We start from the raw sequence: 14,527 nt of genomic DNA, 5'->3' as shown, positions 1-14,527 counted from the left end.
CTGCTGGTTATTTTCTGCTCTGTTCTTGTTTTCCCTCCCATTTCAGGATTTCCTCTTCCTTGCAGCTCTCTGTGAAGCAATGGCACATGAATGTTTTTAGACACCCACCTGTGGTGTGGTGGTTCTTTCCCTTTCTTTGGTGGCTCTGAAAGTATGGAGGAAAGATGGGGTGTGCCCTGGACACATTTCTCTGCAGTTTTCTCTCACTCTTCCACCTGTCTCCCTTTGGACAGCTCCAGAGCACTTTAGCTTCAGGACTAAGTTGTTTCTACTACTGACAAAATATGAACTCAATTCATTATTTCTCCTGAAAATGAGTTCATGTTGTAAATCAAGACGAGATTTCAGAAGAGGTGCATTTATGCTGGAAGGAGGAAAGAAGAAATTCCCGTCAGTATCCTGTCACTACTTTTGGCACATCATGTTTGGTGGCATATTACATGAAGCTGCTGCACAAGCTTCTTCTACAAAACACCTGCTTCTCATTCAAGTTAAACTGCAAAGCTGCCATGAGGTTCAACATGGCAGGAAGGCTTTGTGAGCTTTGCTGCTGGTGGAGACACCACTGTGCTCTTCCTGAAGCTCTGCCACCACACCATCAAACAGGTACAAGGCTCTGTGCTCCTGCACTCTGTAATTTCACACACCTCTCTTGTATAAGGGCATGCTTGAATTTTTGCCTTCCAATATGTTTTAACTGAGTACCAGTGACAGGTGCTGCACAACACACATGGTGCAGAACTGCAGCTGCCAAAGCTTCCCTGAAGATTGGTTCCTTCCATGCTGTTAACCTGAGTGATCAGACTGAAATCTGGAAAAGGAGCCCAGCCTACATCACTCAAGAGAAATCTCCTTTACCCTCGCCTGATCTCCTACATCTGAAAGGTTTCCAGCCAAGGTGCTGCCGTCTGTGCTCACAAGAGGGAGGAGATTCTGTAGCTTTCCATCTTTTGTATTCTTTCATGTAATCTCTATTTACGTGACCAAAACACTAGGATTAGAAGAAATACACAAAAGTATTCCCAAAAGAAATGGCATGAGCAATTTGATTGCTTATTTCCCAGGAGCTCTCCTCATGTTAAAACCTCTCAATCTCTAAAATTAGTAGCTGGGGAAGAACAGATCATAAAAGAGCCAACTAAGAAAAAAACCCCACAATCACACAGCTGTATCAACTGGATTTGTGCTCTGGATCAGCTTTTGCTACTTAATATGTATTACTGGCAAAGATTTCTTAGTGTTGTCTTTATTCAGAGAGTTACTCTCAGTCAAATTACTGGCTAAAATCCAAATAGGTAAATTCTGGTTCCTTTAACTCTTGAATGTACCCATTTCAAAGCACTTATTCTGCCTTGTGCTGCATTTTTCTCTGTTAATTAATACCTTTCTAACACAAGACCCTGAAAATCCAAAATGTGCTATACAACTAAATAAGAAGCCACAGCTTGCAGTCCTTGGCTCCAGGCCATGCCACCCCTCCATACAGAGCCAGACAGGCACAGGTATCCACCTTCACACATGTTGGTTATAACCTAAACTGAGGGAAGATTACAAAGGCTTTGACAAATGAGATAAAAATGTAACTTGGAGCATGGAATTAATGATAAATATACAAAGTTTGGATGATCTGAGGCAAGGATGCTACATGGATTTGTAGCTGGCATCTACTTCCAGAAGCCCATTTCCAGGAAAGTATTGGCAAACACAGATTTACCTGATCTGTGGGCATGTGGATTGTAGAGAAAATGGAGTCACACAGTTTTTCTCTGTAAATCTGTAAACCTGGAAGGAGACATAGGAAAAATGGAAACAACAATCTCCCAACCAAGCTCTGTTTCTTCTAAATGTTTCCATGCTGATGGCTGGAAACACATACTAAAGACACCTGGATTTTTCCTCACTGCAACAAGTGCACATTTGCTTCCACCAGTTCAAGGATGCTGCAACAAAACATGCACAAAATAAAGAATGCCCCTCTCCCAAAACTTGAAAACACCATGAAGCTGATGTTTCTTTAATACTTGCAATTCATCATTTACGGAGTACCATGATCTGCAGGGTAACCTGGAACATGCAGAGAGCTCATTAGCACATTAGTTGTCATGGGGAATATAATTCTAGCTCCCATTTCTGGCAAATTAAATTTTATAATTAGGTCTGCTCTTCAATACATTTTGTCCATCAGAATCAGACAATAATTTTGTTTTGCATAGTCTTGTGCAACCATAAGGGCTTCAACCATATAGTGAAAATTTGTGTAGAGAAAAATATAGAGAAAATATACTCCATAGAACACCAGACAGTTTAGGAGAAACTGTCCATATGAAAGATTTTGACCCAGAGCTTCCACACTCTGTTGTCCCTTATAAGAAATGTGTCCTTCTCTTTTAATTTTTCTGGAGAGTACTATGAAACTGAAACTATGACATGGCTTTTCCTTGCTTAGAATCATTATTTGCTTAATCCTCTCACCATGAATTTGTTTCCTGTTTCATTCTCCTTTTTTTTTTTTTTTTTTATTATTTGCCAGTACAAGGTTTCCTCTCAGACCTATTAACTGCTCCTACATTATTCCTTGACTTTCTGTCTCAGCATGAATCTTAATCTGACCTAAGATACCATATCTTGCCAGTGTAGATAGGTGGCTAATAAGCTGTTACAACCTAGATATTTTAAGAGTTATGCATTGCTTCTGAACAGATGTGACAAGATAATATTTAATCACTGTAGAATTCTTGACATCCGCTGGGCTAAATGTCTAAAACCCACCACTCATATCGGAAATGAATGATTGCAAAAGAAAAAGGGGAATAAAAAAAGATTATTTGCCTTTATCTTTGACTGCTGTGGAAACAGACACGCAGATGTTCTTTTTCATTACTGTGTAGCAGACTGAGCACACTATTCATTGTTGAGTAAAATAATTGCAGGAAAAAAGGAGAGATGAACAGAGAAGAAAGACTTGCTTAATGAAGATAATTTGTTTGGAACTGAGGAATCTGTAATCCTTCTATCCATGCCTATTGTTTATTTGCACTATATTTGTTTCCCCAAAGCTGAGAATAATCCCACAGGCTTTTTTTTTTTAATCAGAGAAAACTGGATTTTTGTATTAATTTTGCATTTATGGTGTGTATTCTTCTGTGCCCCCTCTCAGATGGCACTGGTGTGTTACTTGACTACTAAGAAGCAATATCTGACACAGGAGTGGAGTGGGGGCAGGGCTGGGAATTGACTTTTTCAGTCCCTGATCATGCAACCACATCTGGAATTGTGGGATGCCTACAGTAAATCCCATCTTCTTATCCTGCATATGAAATATAACTCAACTAATGACCATATGGAGCAGATTAAAGCAAGCAGTCTAATTTACTAAAGGCAGGGGCAAAAAAAGGAAATTTCTTGCTTAATTAACAAGGGCAGAAATACAGCAACAGACAGTATAACAGGAGGACCATATTTAAGGCATCTCCAATCAAATGTTTTAATGGCATATAAGACCCAGGGGAGATCTAAAAACGCCTGGCACTGCCAACGCACTTGAAACGTGGTTCTGCTTTTAAAGTCCTTTTGGGTAACAGATTAGAAAACCATCAGTTATTAGGAATATCTTGATTTTTCTGTCTGTCCAGCTTGCAATGCCTGCAAGGGGGATGATGTTTATGACACTGTACAGTAATTACATAATTATGGCAAGACAGAGCAAGATACACTCTCAAAAAATCAAGGCACCGTGGCCTCGGCTGGAGTAAGATGCCATATGAGCCAAAGGACAAGGCAAACCCAGTGTCTGTCTGCTTGTTCCCAAGTGGTACCCAAGAAACACGATCTCACCTGGGACAGCAGTCTGTCATCATCCCAGCAGCTGTAAAAGCAGCTCTCAAACACCATCCTTGGCCGGCGTGGGCGGCGCTCCATCGTGTACTGCACGTCCTTGCTTTTGATTCCCAATCCAACCCAGGCAGCTCCTTTGATTACTACTGCAGCCCTCAGAAGCCTTTTGTTTTCTCATATATTCAAATTAGTCCTGGGGATCACTACTGCATGAAAGGCTATGGAGTGTGTTTTTCCTGTTAAAGCAATAGTTTTTAACTGATTCTTTTTCCACTGCACAGCTGCTGTGAACCTTGTGAAGTTTGCTGCACAAACACATAGGAAAAGGCATTTCTTTTTTCAGGGAAAGCTTTCTGTCTGAGAATCAAAGTGATTCATATAAACCTAGAGAGACAGAGAATGTATTTTAAAGAAATTGAGAAATGTTAAACTTGAAGGGCTTTTTCCTGCTTTTTTTCTTTATCAAGATAACGTAACAATGGGGAAAATGTAACAATGGGAAACCTGAAACATTTCAGATTTTTTATTTTGTTTTTACCTACGACCCTGGAATCTTCCAAAATGCAGGAAACCACAAACTGTATTTCTTTGTATTCCTGACAGCCTTCCTTCAGCCTTACTGCCATCCCAACTTCGAAAACATTTTCTGTGTTGTCACATATATGACACTGGATGGCTTGGATTATGTATAGCAAAATGTAATTAAAGATACATATTGCATAGGAGAGGTAGAGTCACCAAGGAAAAGGAGATTTGCCAACCCTGAAATGAGGATTAAGGAAGAAGGAGGTTTGCAGAGACTTGAATACATTAATTTTCCTAACAGCTTACATAGCAATTCAGTGACTTCTATTGTGCAGAGTGTAGCTACCACCTTCCCTGACCTGAAATCAAGAAGAAAGGGCGTGCTTGTGTGGAGTCAGATGAAAGAACATGTTATTGCAGAGTCAAAGAACAAATATCCTGGTCCTGAAAAGAAAAGCTGATAAATTGTAGCCAAGGATTAAAGTGGTTATGTCCCTGAGGAAAAAAAACCTTTCCATCTCATCCTTTGGGACTGTAGCTAAGTGACAATTAAATGGTCAATGAGATTATTTCCTCAAATCACATTGTTTCGCAGTGCTTGTTGGACTTTTCTTGCCTTGGACTCATGATGAACTAGATCTAGAAATAAGATTAGAAATACCACTCCTGTGTTATCTCTGAGATGCTCAGTCTCAGCTCTGAATCCAGCCTCAGTGGTTGCACAAAGAAGAAAAAAAAACCATTTCAAATGAACATCTGTTGCAGAAGAAAATTATGATTTAGGGGCTGTGCTGGAATAGGAAGGTATGTTCTCTGTTATTCTCCATTGTATGTGTCTATCCATCAATTTGCATATTTTGTACCTCTTTTCAACTTTTGTGTTTTGTGTTATACTATAGACTTTGCCAGTAGGAAAACGAAATACATGCAAAGGCACAGAGGGAAAAATCACATCACCACAATGTGATGATTTTAATTATTTTAATGATTAATTATTTATAGCTCTGTTTCTTTACTTACAGTTATATTAGACCTGTGAACAAACAAAAGCAGAGATGATGCACTGATCAGAAGATTGTGTGGCAGTACAAACATTTACCCAGCCCAGAAGCTACTGAGCAGCAAAGCTCAGTAGAACAAGGCACAGACCACCACAAAATTTTGATATCTGCAATGGAGAACACTGTATTTCCCTCTGAGACCACAAAGACATTGCTGTCATCAAATAAATACATACAAAAAGGACTCCAAAAGACAACTGAGCTTGGTAGAACTTCAGGAACTTGGAGCACTGATGTGATTCACTGGAACCAACTAAATTTAGTTTTAATACTAAATGAATATTTCTTTGTATTCTTGTTTCTCTAGACAGGCAGAGGTCTGCTCCCAACTCTGGCAGGAGGCTCTGCACCCCTCAGAGGGCTGATTCTTTCTGAAGCCTTTCTAGTGCTGCCTTCCCAATCTGCTCAGCCCTTTGCTCAGCTGATTTTGATCTGTGGGGGATAGCTGCCCCTGTTGGGTGGGCACAGAATTTACTGCCACTCTCACAGAACAGTCCACAGTGGTTGTTCATGTGTTCAATACAGGCAATTTTGCGTTGCATTGTCTCCATCACAGGCCAGGTGTGTTTGCTACATGCTGAAATCCTTGCCTTGATTTCACAGGAACCTGCATGATGTAAAACTGTCTTCCTGGATAGGTTGAAGTTTATTTGTGGAGCCTAAGGAATGAAAAAGAAATAAGTGCAGCCAGACTGAAGTTCAATGAAACTTGCATTTTGTGCTGTCAATTGTGCATGCATAAGTGATTGCCTTTTGAATAGTGATTAAGGGTTTTTCAAATTCAGTGATTGTTATGAGGGCTGAGCTTGCTTTCAACACACAATTTGTAGGGAAAGTGAGAGCAATTCCCTCCAAACTTTGCCCCCTGCTGTACAGCCCATATGGGCTCATTTAATCTGATTCTACAAACACAGGTCAGTGGAGTCAGTAGGTGATTTCTCCTTTTCCTTTTTTTTTTTTTTTTCTGCCTGAAGTTTGCAGTAGTGCTGGTGGGACAGTAACATGAGAATCCACAGAAGGAAAAGCAATAGATTTAGCCTGAATTCCTGGTGTGACCTGTGAGATATCTTCCCCCTTAGCTCTGGCCCTCTCCCAGGAAATAGCAGAGCACCTGAATTTTGCTCCTGCTGCTGGTGCATCCTCGGGGATGCTGCAGCCCTGGGGAGTTTGGTGCTGCTCCCCAGACCCTGTACATGAACATTGGGCTGTTCTGCAGCCAGGGCTGGGGCTGCCCTGCTGCACCACTCACATCCCCAGCCTTACACTGCAGAAAGTTCTGGTCTAGAACCAAGAAACTTGGATCCTGCTGCTTTTGCCTGTCTAGTAGGAGAGTTACCCAGGGCAGCCTGGCATGCAACAAATCTTTCCAACTCCCTTCTTTTCTCCATTGGGAGTTTTAGCCTGACACACAGTCCCGTGTTCAAGCAGTTTAGAATAGGTAGCTTCAACCTCTGACAGGTTTAAAGAGCATAAGTATGGGCTCTGCTGGAAAGTGTAATGTGTCTTTGCTGAACTGAATAGCCTGGGTGTCTTGATAGTGCAGGAGATCATTATGCCTAGCTTATCAGAATAATTACACTATCAATGACCTTGACTAAGAAGGTCAGATCCTTTCTGCTTATCTCCCAATTTAGTGTTATCTTTTTCATGCACCTTATGCTGGCACTTAAGTAATCCATACAATGCAATTAGCAGGGAATGGCCACGAGTTTTACCTTCAGGAGCAGGGAAAAAAGGTGAGATTTCTCTAGCACACTCTTAACCATTCACTAATTAGCTCCTGTTGTATCATTAATATCAGATACTGGTCTCAGGAAATTAAGGGTAGCTGACACTGAAAACAGATCACTCAGCATTAATTTCCATACAGCCAATGCTATCTGCAGAAGTTTCTGTCTGTTCTTATAATGATTTATCTTATAAAGTGCTAATCATCTCAGGTGTTAGAAAAACTATGAGGGGATTCTTAAACTATTATTATTATTGTTGTAGTTATTTTTTAAAGCTCTACTATCAAGTGTTAGTTCACAATTCATGGTCTATAATGAGAATGCTAAGAACATACTCTTTCAAAGAGCTGACTGATCATGTTGTACTTATTGTTTTTTGGAAAAATTTTGTGGAAATGCTGGACTTTAATCATACCAAGTGCTATGTAATGCTGTGTACTCTGAAACATCATGTTCATCATTGATCAAACCAGATCCCCAGGATGAAGGTGTCTGTGTTTCAGTTCCTTTCTGTATAACAGATATTATCATCCCCTCAACTCACAAAAAGTGCAACAAAAATGAATTATTTTTTTTCAATGTACCCAGGTATTAGTGTAATGAGATTCTAGTCCTCACCCCCTCCCAGCTTGCTGTAATATCTGATTCCTTTCCCTTTTACTTATTCCTATTTTGATCTTAGATTTCACCCTTTTAAAAAAGGCACTTGTTCAAAAGTCCTTACACAAATGAAAGAATAAAAGTGTTGTCCAGTATTGGACAATTCTTTTATGCAGAATAAAGATTTCCACTTTCAGTTTAGTTAACCATCTTTTGTGAATGAAATGAACATGTTAAATCCATTTTAAATGGTTTGAAAGCTTCTATGTTTTCTAAAAAACTTCTCAGTTTCTATTTTACAGAAAATTGTGTTAAATTCAGCTTCAGGGGGAAAAAAAACTCCACACTTGAGATATACTAAAAATGGTTACAGTTGAGTAGGCAACTCTACTTGGTAATAAAGGAAAAGCCCCTGTGAATCAATTCAGCTGGGAGATTTAATCAGGGTCCTGCTTCAGGTGAGAAGAAGCCTCTGGGGCTTGCTTTTGGACATAGAAGGGTTTACCATTTGAGGGCTGCTATGGCCTGACCAAAGGAGGGCAAGAAAAGGCTTGTTATTTTCTTCTTTCTCTTTGTCTGCAGGTGCTATTTTGTACTATTTTTTCTATTTAATTGTGAAGAAAAGGTCTGGCTAAGTAGAACAGCTCTGGCATTTATTGTCCTGTGCTTGTTAAGTTCTGTAACAAATCTCAGGTGGAATGAAACAGCATAATCAGTCTTGGAAGAAATATGTCACCTTTTTCAGCTTGAGATGCCTGGAAAAAGTCAGGAGAACAGTTTGATTTCAAGTTATAATGAGATTATTTTTTAAATTTGTCTTCTGTTGTTGTAATGGAAATTGAGTTTTAGTATTGTTTATTTAAGGGCTCTGATGTTTGATTACTCTTTACCAGCAACACATGGCTACATCATGAGTTTTTAATTAGCAATATATGCCAGCTGAAAGAGATCTTCCTTTTCCTCATTGCCTCATATCCTGTGCAGGAGAGGTGCTTTCTGTGAGTTGTGTGGTGAGAGCAGGTACTTCTGTTCATTTGTGTTTGTGCTCTCTGCAAGCAAGGTCCAAGAGGAGATGTGAGAGAACTGGGAAGAGGCCCCCTATGACTGCTCTCAGCATCCAGAAACTACAGTTGTAAGCAGCCAAGTGCTTTGTCTCCCTGCTCTCAAAGTGTTTCTTTCAGAGGCCAAAGCAGCAAAGGTAAGTCTAGAGTGATGGAGAGAAAATAGCTTCTTTAGCTGAGCAGTAAGGGAATAAGGGAGAGATGTTGAGTTTCCCTCTTTTGCTTGGATTGGGTTGTAACTGCAGTAAAATGACTACAGCAAACAGCCAGCCTTTCTGAAAGACAATTTTGCATTTATTTATCTGTATAGAATTGTTTTCATTTTGGAGTGTTTGCACAGTTGCCAAGCAGGCTTATGCTTATTTTCTGACTAGTTGTTAATTTGTAGACTCGTGAGATGTGAAACTTCATGCTGTATTCTCAACTTGATCCATAATATTCCAGTTTTCATAACATCTAATTAGGAAAACACAAAATTCAAATGCATTCTTATCTAGGAGGACTGAAACAAGAACACAAAGGCAAACTAGAAAAGAGCCAGTGAGAAGTGTTGCCCCTTAACATCCTCTACAAACTGCTTTTGAATTACAAGAGATAAATCTAGGTATTGGAAAGTCAGCTTAGAGAACAGCTGTGCATTAAGAGATGTCTAAGCTCCTTTCTCTGCAGAAGCAATTAGAAACCTTTCCCATGAAGTTAATACTATTAATATAGATTAATATAGCTGTAGTAGATTTCAAAGTCTGGATCTAGAGTAAGAAGTGCTTTGTGTCTATGCAGCCACTTGTTGTGGCACAATTTGTGCCTATACAGCCACAAACAAATATTCCCAAGACAAAGTAGTGGGGAATTCTTGTGTTTTGGATCACAGGTATTTTAACTGTTCCCATATGCTAATACACGAAGGAATGAGAGGCTGGCTATTCTTTGATTCAGTTGTGTGCATGTATAAAATATGTTTGCTATGTAGAAGGTATGTATGTGTCGATTCTCATATTTATTTGTATGCATCAATAGACACAACATTCCAGCAAGAGTCTTTGCCCCAGGGCCTCCTTACCTAACTTGTCACTCCTTCCAGCAGAAGAGCTCTCCCAGCATTCAGGGCTTTGATGGATTTCCTTTCCCTTCCATGCTTCGTTTGCTCTCCTTCCCCAGGGTGTATGCAGTGGGTGATGAAGTCTAAAATGAAGGATGTGCCTGGCTTTCTGAACATGCTTGTGCAGAAAACTGACAAGGAGAGGATGCTTGTAAAACTTCCTCCTTACTCTTCTGCATTTCAGATGTGCAATTCACCTATTAAGCTTTGTTTTAAAGATAGATTGTTGTGGGTAATGAAACTTCCTGTTCCTCCAAGTGAGTGAAGTATGTAGGTCATACCTAGGGTAAAAAGGGGTGTTTTCTGTTGAGATATATCTATCTAATGATATAAATTCTTATTTAGCAGATTCCATTTCTAGTAATGAAGGGGTCACTATTGTCTATTATGCCTTTTGGGGATTATTTCTGCAGAGATATGGTGGAATATAACTTACTGCCAAAGGAAAAACAGAGCTTACAGAATACATGGAAACAGGCCCTGGTTTCTCTGTGTTAGTGTTTATTGGAAGGTGCCACCTTTTTTATTTCCGAGGACAGATGAGGTTCAAAAAGTCAGGAAATAAAGTGTCACAGGGCATGTCTTCCCGTTTTCTGCCAAGGAGTCCTCATATCTCACAATTACTGTATTGCTGTGCTGTTGTTGCTCAAAGGAGAGGTTGCACTAGACCCTACCAGGCAAGGAAGCTGGATTTTTTTTTTCCCTCCTAGTGGTTTAAATTTTAGCTGATGAGCTGCTGTAGAAAATACCACCTCAACTAAAAAATTCTCACCAACTTACCGTGTACAATATTACCCACTTGTACCTGTTGTGCTACGGTCTGCTTTCCACAGAATTGTTTCTTCAGCCTAACAGATTAATGATTGACAAATAAATATATACCTCTAGGTGTGATTATTTGGTGCCTCTATTTTAAGGTGACTTTCATGAGATGATAACTTAATTGGAAAGAAAAGAGTTTAAAAAAAGACCAGTTGTTTTATTGTCTTCATTTGAAGCCTGTGGATCCACAGTTAGAAACAACAACAACAAAAAGCAAAAAAACCAAAACAACAACAACAACAAAAAAAACAAAACAAAAAACAACACCCACCAAACCAATATATCATGAGAAAAGTACCAAGGCACTGATTACTTCATTGTCACTGAAAATTGAAGGCTTGCCACAGGAATGCAAGGGGTTACTGATGTCAGCAAACTTGCTGACAAAAACCCTGTCAAAGCCCTGTCAGCTCCCTCAGAGCACAGGGAATGTAAGTTGGGGACAGACCTTGCCACTGCTGCCAAGTTGCCCTTCTGGAGGCTGGAAGGGAATTTAGGCAGGAGCTAAGCAGCAAACATGAGATTTTCCTGCCAGGTGGCTGGGCTATTAGATGATGCTGGCTCTAAAAATCAAACTCTTTGTTTCAGGTGATAAACAATTCATAAAATTGATTATCAAATATCTGTCTGTGCTAGTCATCTGTTAGGCTAATATGTGAGAAGATTTTCTTCTCTGTAGCCACAGAAAAAGAGGAAATAAAATGACAGAAAATTCTGGACTTGAATTATGGCTGTGAATGTGTTTTGTGTATTCTGTATAGTAAGAGCAAGCGTCTTTTGCCAATCTTAATGTAAAATTTTGACCTGGAGTCAATGTAAGTGATTCTTGGGAGATCCTCTCTGCAATCTGTGAAGCTGTCAATGGAATAGGTGAAAGCTTTTCTTTAGACTCTGCTTAGATATTTTGTCCTTTGACTTGATAAGTCAACATAGAAAGATTTAAGCATTAAAAATAAGATCTTGTTATCAAGTGGACTTAATTGGTACAAATAATGAGCTCACTGGAGGTCTCTAGGTTTTTACATTGTGAAATTTTTCCATTAGGTTATGAACCTGTGTTTTTCTGGGGTTTTCTGATTTCCATCTCCTTTCTCCTGCAGAAAACATAGATTGCTTTCCCTCCCTGGCCCCCTGCCTATTACTTATTAAATACAGCATGAAAAATGAATAGCATAAAGGTCGAAGTAGTCTGAGTAATCAAGAAAGCTAATTAGGAATTTTTGTATTTACTTTTAAGAGCAATTAGTCATTAGAACAAAAATGCCTGGAGGAAAAAAAAATGGATTTTCCTTCACTTGACATCTTTAGGTCTGGATATATGTTTTACTGTTCAAGCAAAAGCTAATTTTAATTTAGGCATTCCTGGATTAGATTTTAATCTAGTCTAGTAAAGTAATAGAGCTCATACAAGGCATTTAAAATAACACTTCTTAGGTAGTGAATTTAGATCTATCAGCGGTATCATTTTTCTCTTTGATCAGTGAAGGTAATCACCAGATTGCACTCTTGGAGAAGGATTAAATGCTGTTTCCTGTTCTAATGAAAATAGTTGGCAGAAAGGTGTAGTTATCTACTGTGGTCAGTAAAAGCTCATGAAAACCAATTGTCTCTATATTCAACAGGAACAAGTATCATGTGAGATGGCTTTGGCTAACACAGGAGGCTTTCCTGAGCTTGGGAACTAAAGGCTTTGTAACAAACTCTGGATTAGGTTTTGCAGTTCAGAAAGGATGATGTAACTGTGTTGCTCGGTTGAAATATTTTTCTATTCCTGGGCCCTATCTGGGCAGTTTTATTTATTTTTTTTATTGTCATGAAATTCTGTTCATCACTGAGTATGTGATGGCTAAGATGGGGTGATGGGCATTTTAAAGGTACTTGGTGTTAGTCCCTGTGGAATGAGATGCAAAATCTCCTTTGTGTTGTGTCAGCACCGTGTGTCACATTGTCACTGTGCTGTTTCATGTGCTGTTGACCTCTCTGAGAGCGGGCAGAGGGGATTCAGTGTTGAAATTCCCCAAGTCCTTCAGTCTGTGCCAGTGCTGTGACAGCTTTGTGCAGAGGGAGGGCTTGGGGAGTGGATCTTGAGCTACAGGATGTGAAAATGATTTAGTTTTCTTTTGTGTAGACAAAATGCACAATTTCTCTGCACGTTTCTATCCAGCAATGCAGCCAGGCTCAGGGTGATTATTTTTGTGCTTCTTTTCTGTGCTGAATACCATCTGCTACTGAATGAACTGTATTAAGGAAATTTTTGGTTTATCTCATGTTTAGCTGATAGCATCTATAGTTAGAGCTGACATGATTCTTATTGACAGGTAGATTAATTTCTGAATGTATCAGGTGAAATAAATCCAAGCCATGTAAATGCATATTCAGTGAGACCTGGAGAAGAGTGCCTACTCCTGTGTGATAGGATGGAACAGACTTGGGAAGAAGCTGAGTGTACTTTGGCAGAAGGGATGTAGCAGGTGCCCGGAGCACTTCCTCCTTTTCAACAGGGTACCCTGCAGCAGAGAATTATCTCAAGCACAACACAGGCTCCCACTGATGGAGCAGCTTGCCACTGGACCCAAGCACTTCTGCCAAACCCAGTTCTTCCCTGTCCCACACATCTCATAAAACACCATCCAAAACAAATCCTCCCAGCTTTGGTCTCTAATACAAACATGATTACTGTAAAGCAAACAGAAACTTATGCTTCTGTAAACATTGCTAATGGGTGTTATCAGAATTACCTGTGTGTGGGCGCAGTGATGACAGGAAGAAGCAAGAAATGCTGCACACTTGCATGGGAGGAGGCTGGACCCAGAAGATGCAGCCTCCCAGCCCTTGTGCTGACAGTCTGTCTGCCAGGGTCTGTCTGCAGCTCTTTCAAGGTGCCTCGTGCTGCTGGAGATCTGAGGGACAGCCTCTGGCTATGCCAGGGGTCCTGCTTGAGGCAGAGCTGTTGTACAGTCTCCAGGCTTGGTCTCTGGGAGAGCCCTGGGGAAGTCTCATGTGATAAAGATGCAGTTTTAATTTATTTATTTTTTAAACTTCCTTGGAGAGTGCTGGGAGTCGGCTTGCTCTGAGAAGTCTGTGAATGACTGATGTTGCTCAAGAGGAGACCTCAGCTCAAAATGTGAGGTTTTCTAGGCTCACTGTGATATTCTCAGGCTGCTTTTGGGTAAGTGCAGAGTCAGGTAGCTCAGGATGGCTCACCCTGAGCTTGGTGTCGTGGATCAGTGCTTTATCCAGCTCTCTGCATATGACAGTACGGTTGTTCTCTTTGGTTTTCCCTACCAAACTGCCTTGCAGGGGTCTCATAGTGGAGGTGGAGTAAGCACATCCAGAATTATCTATTGTTAGTGGGTGCAGGGACTTCCAGACCTCTTATGTCTTCTTGGGATAGATAAAAAAGAAACTGCTCAGCAGTTTTCAATAAACAAAAATGAGCTGAAGAAAAAAGAAGTTAGACTCCATTTTTTATCTTCCAGCTCCTGGTACCACTTTCCAAGTGGTTTTGTACCATTATTCAACTTGTTCAGTCTGGATGGTGGGTTATTTCCAACCCATGAGCGTGTGGGACTGAGTTAGTAACATGGTGATCTAAAACTTGGCTGATTTTCTTGTATGCTATTTCCTACCCAAAAAGAGTAAAACCAGAGGAATTTGTACTTTTAACTGCTACTTTTATTAAATCAATGCAAAATTACCTGTCACAGAAGTATTTTTAAACATGAGGCAGTATCTTTGCCCAGCTATAAAGAGAGGTATGGGTACCCCCAGTCCATGAAAACCACTGCCAGTCCA

This window comes from Melospiza melodia, chromosome 5 (assembly GCF_035770615.1).
Source record: "Melospiza melodia melodia isolate bMelMel2 chromosome 5, bMelMel2.pri, whole genome shotgun sequence".
In the NCBI taxonomy this organism is placed as follows: domain Eukaryota; kingdom Metazoa; phylum Chordata; class Aves; order Passeriformes; family Passerellidae; genus Melospiza; species Melospiza melodia.
Note: the sequence above shows the minus strand (reverse complement) of the source record.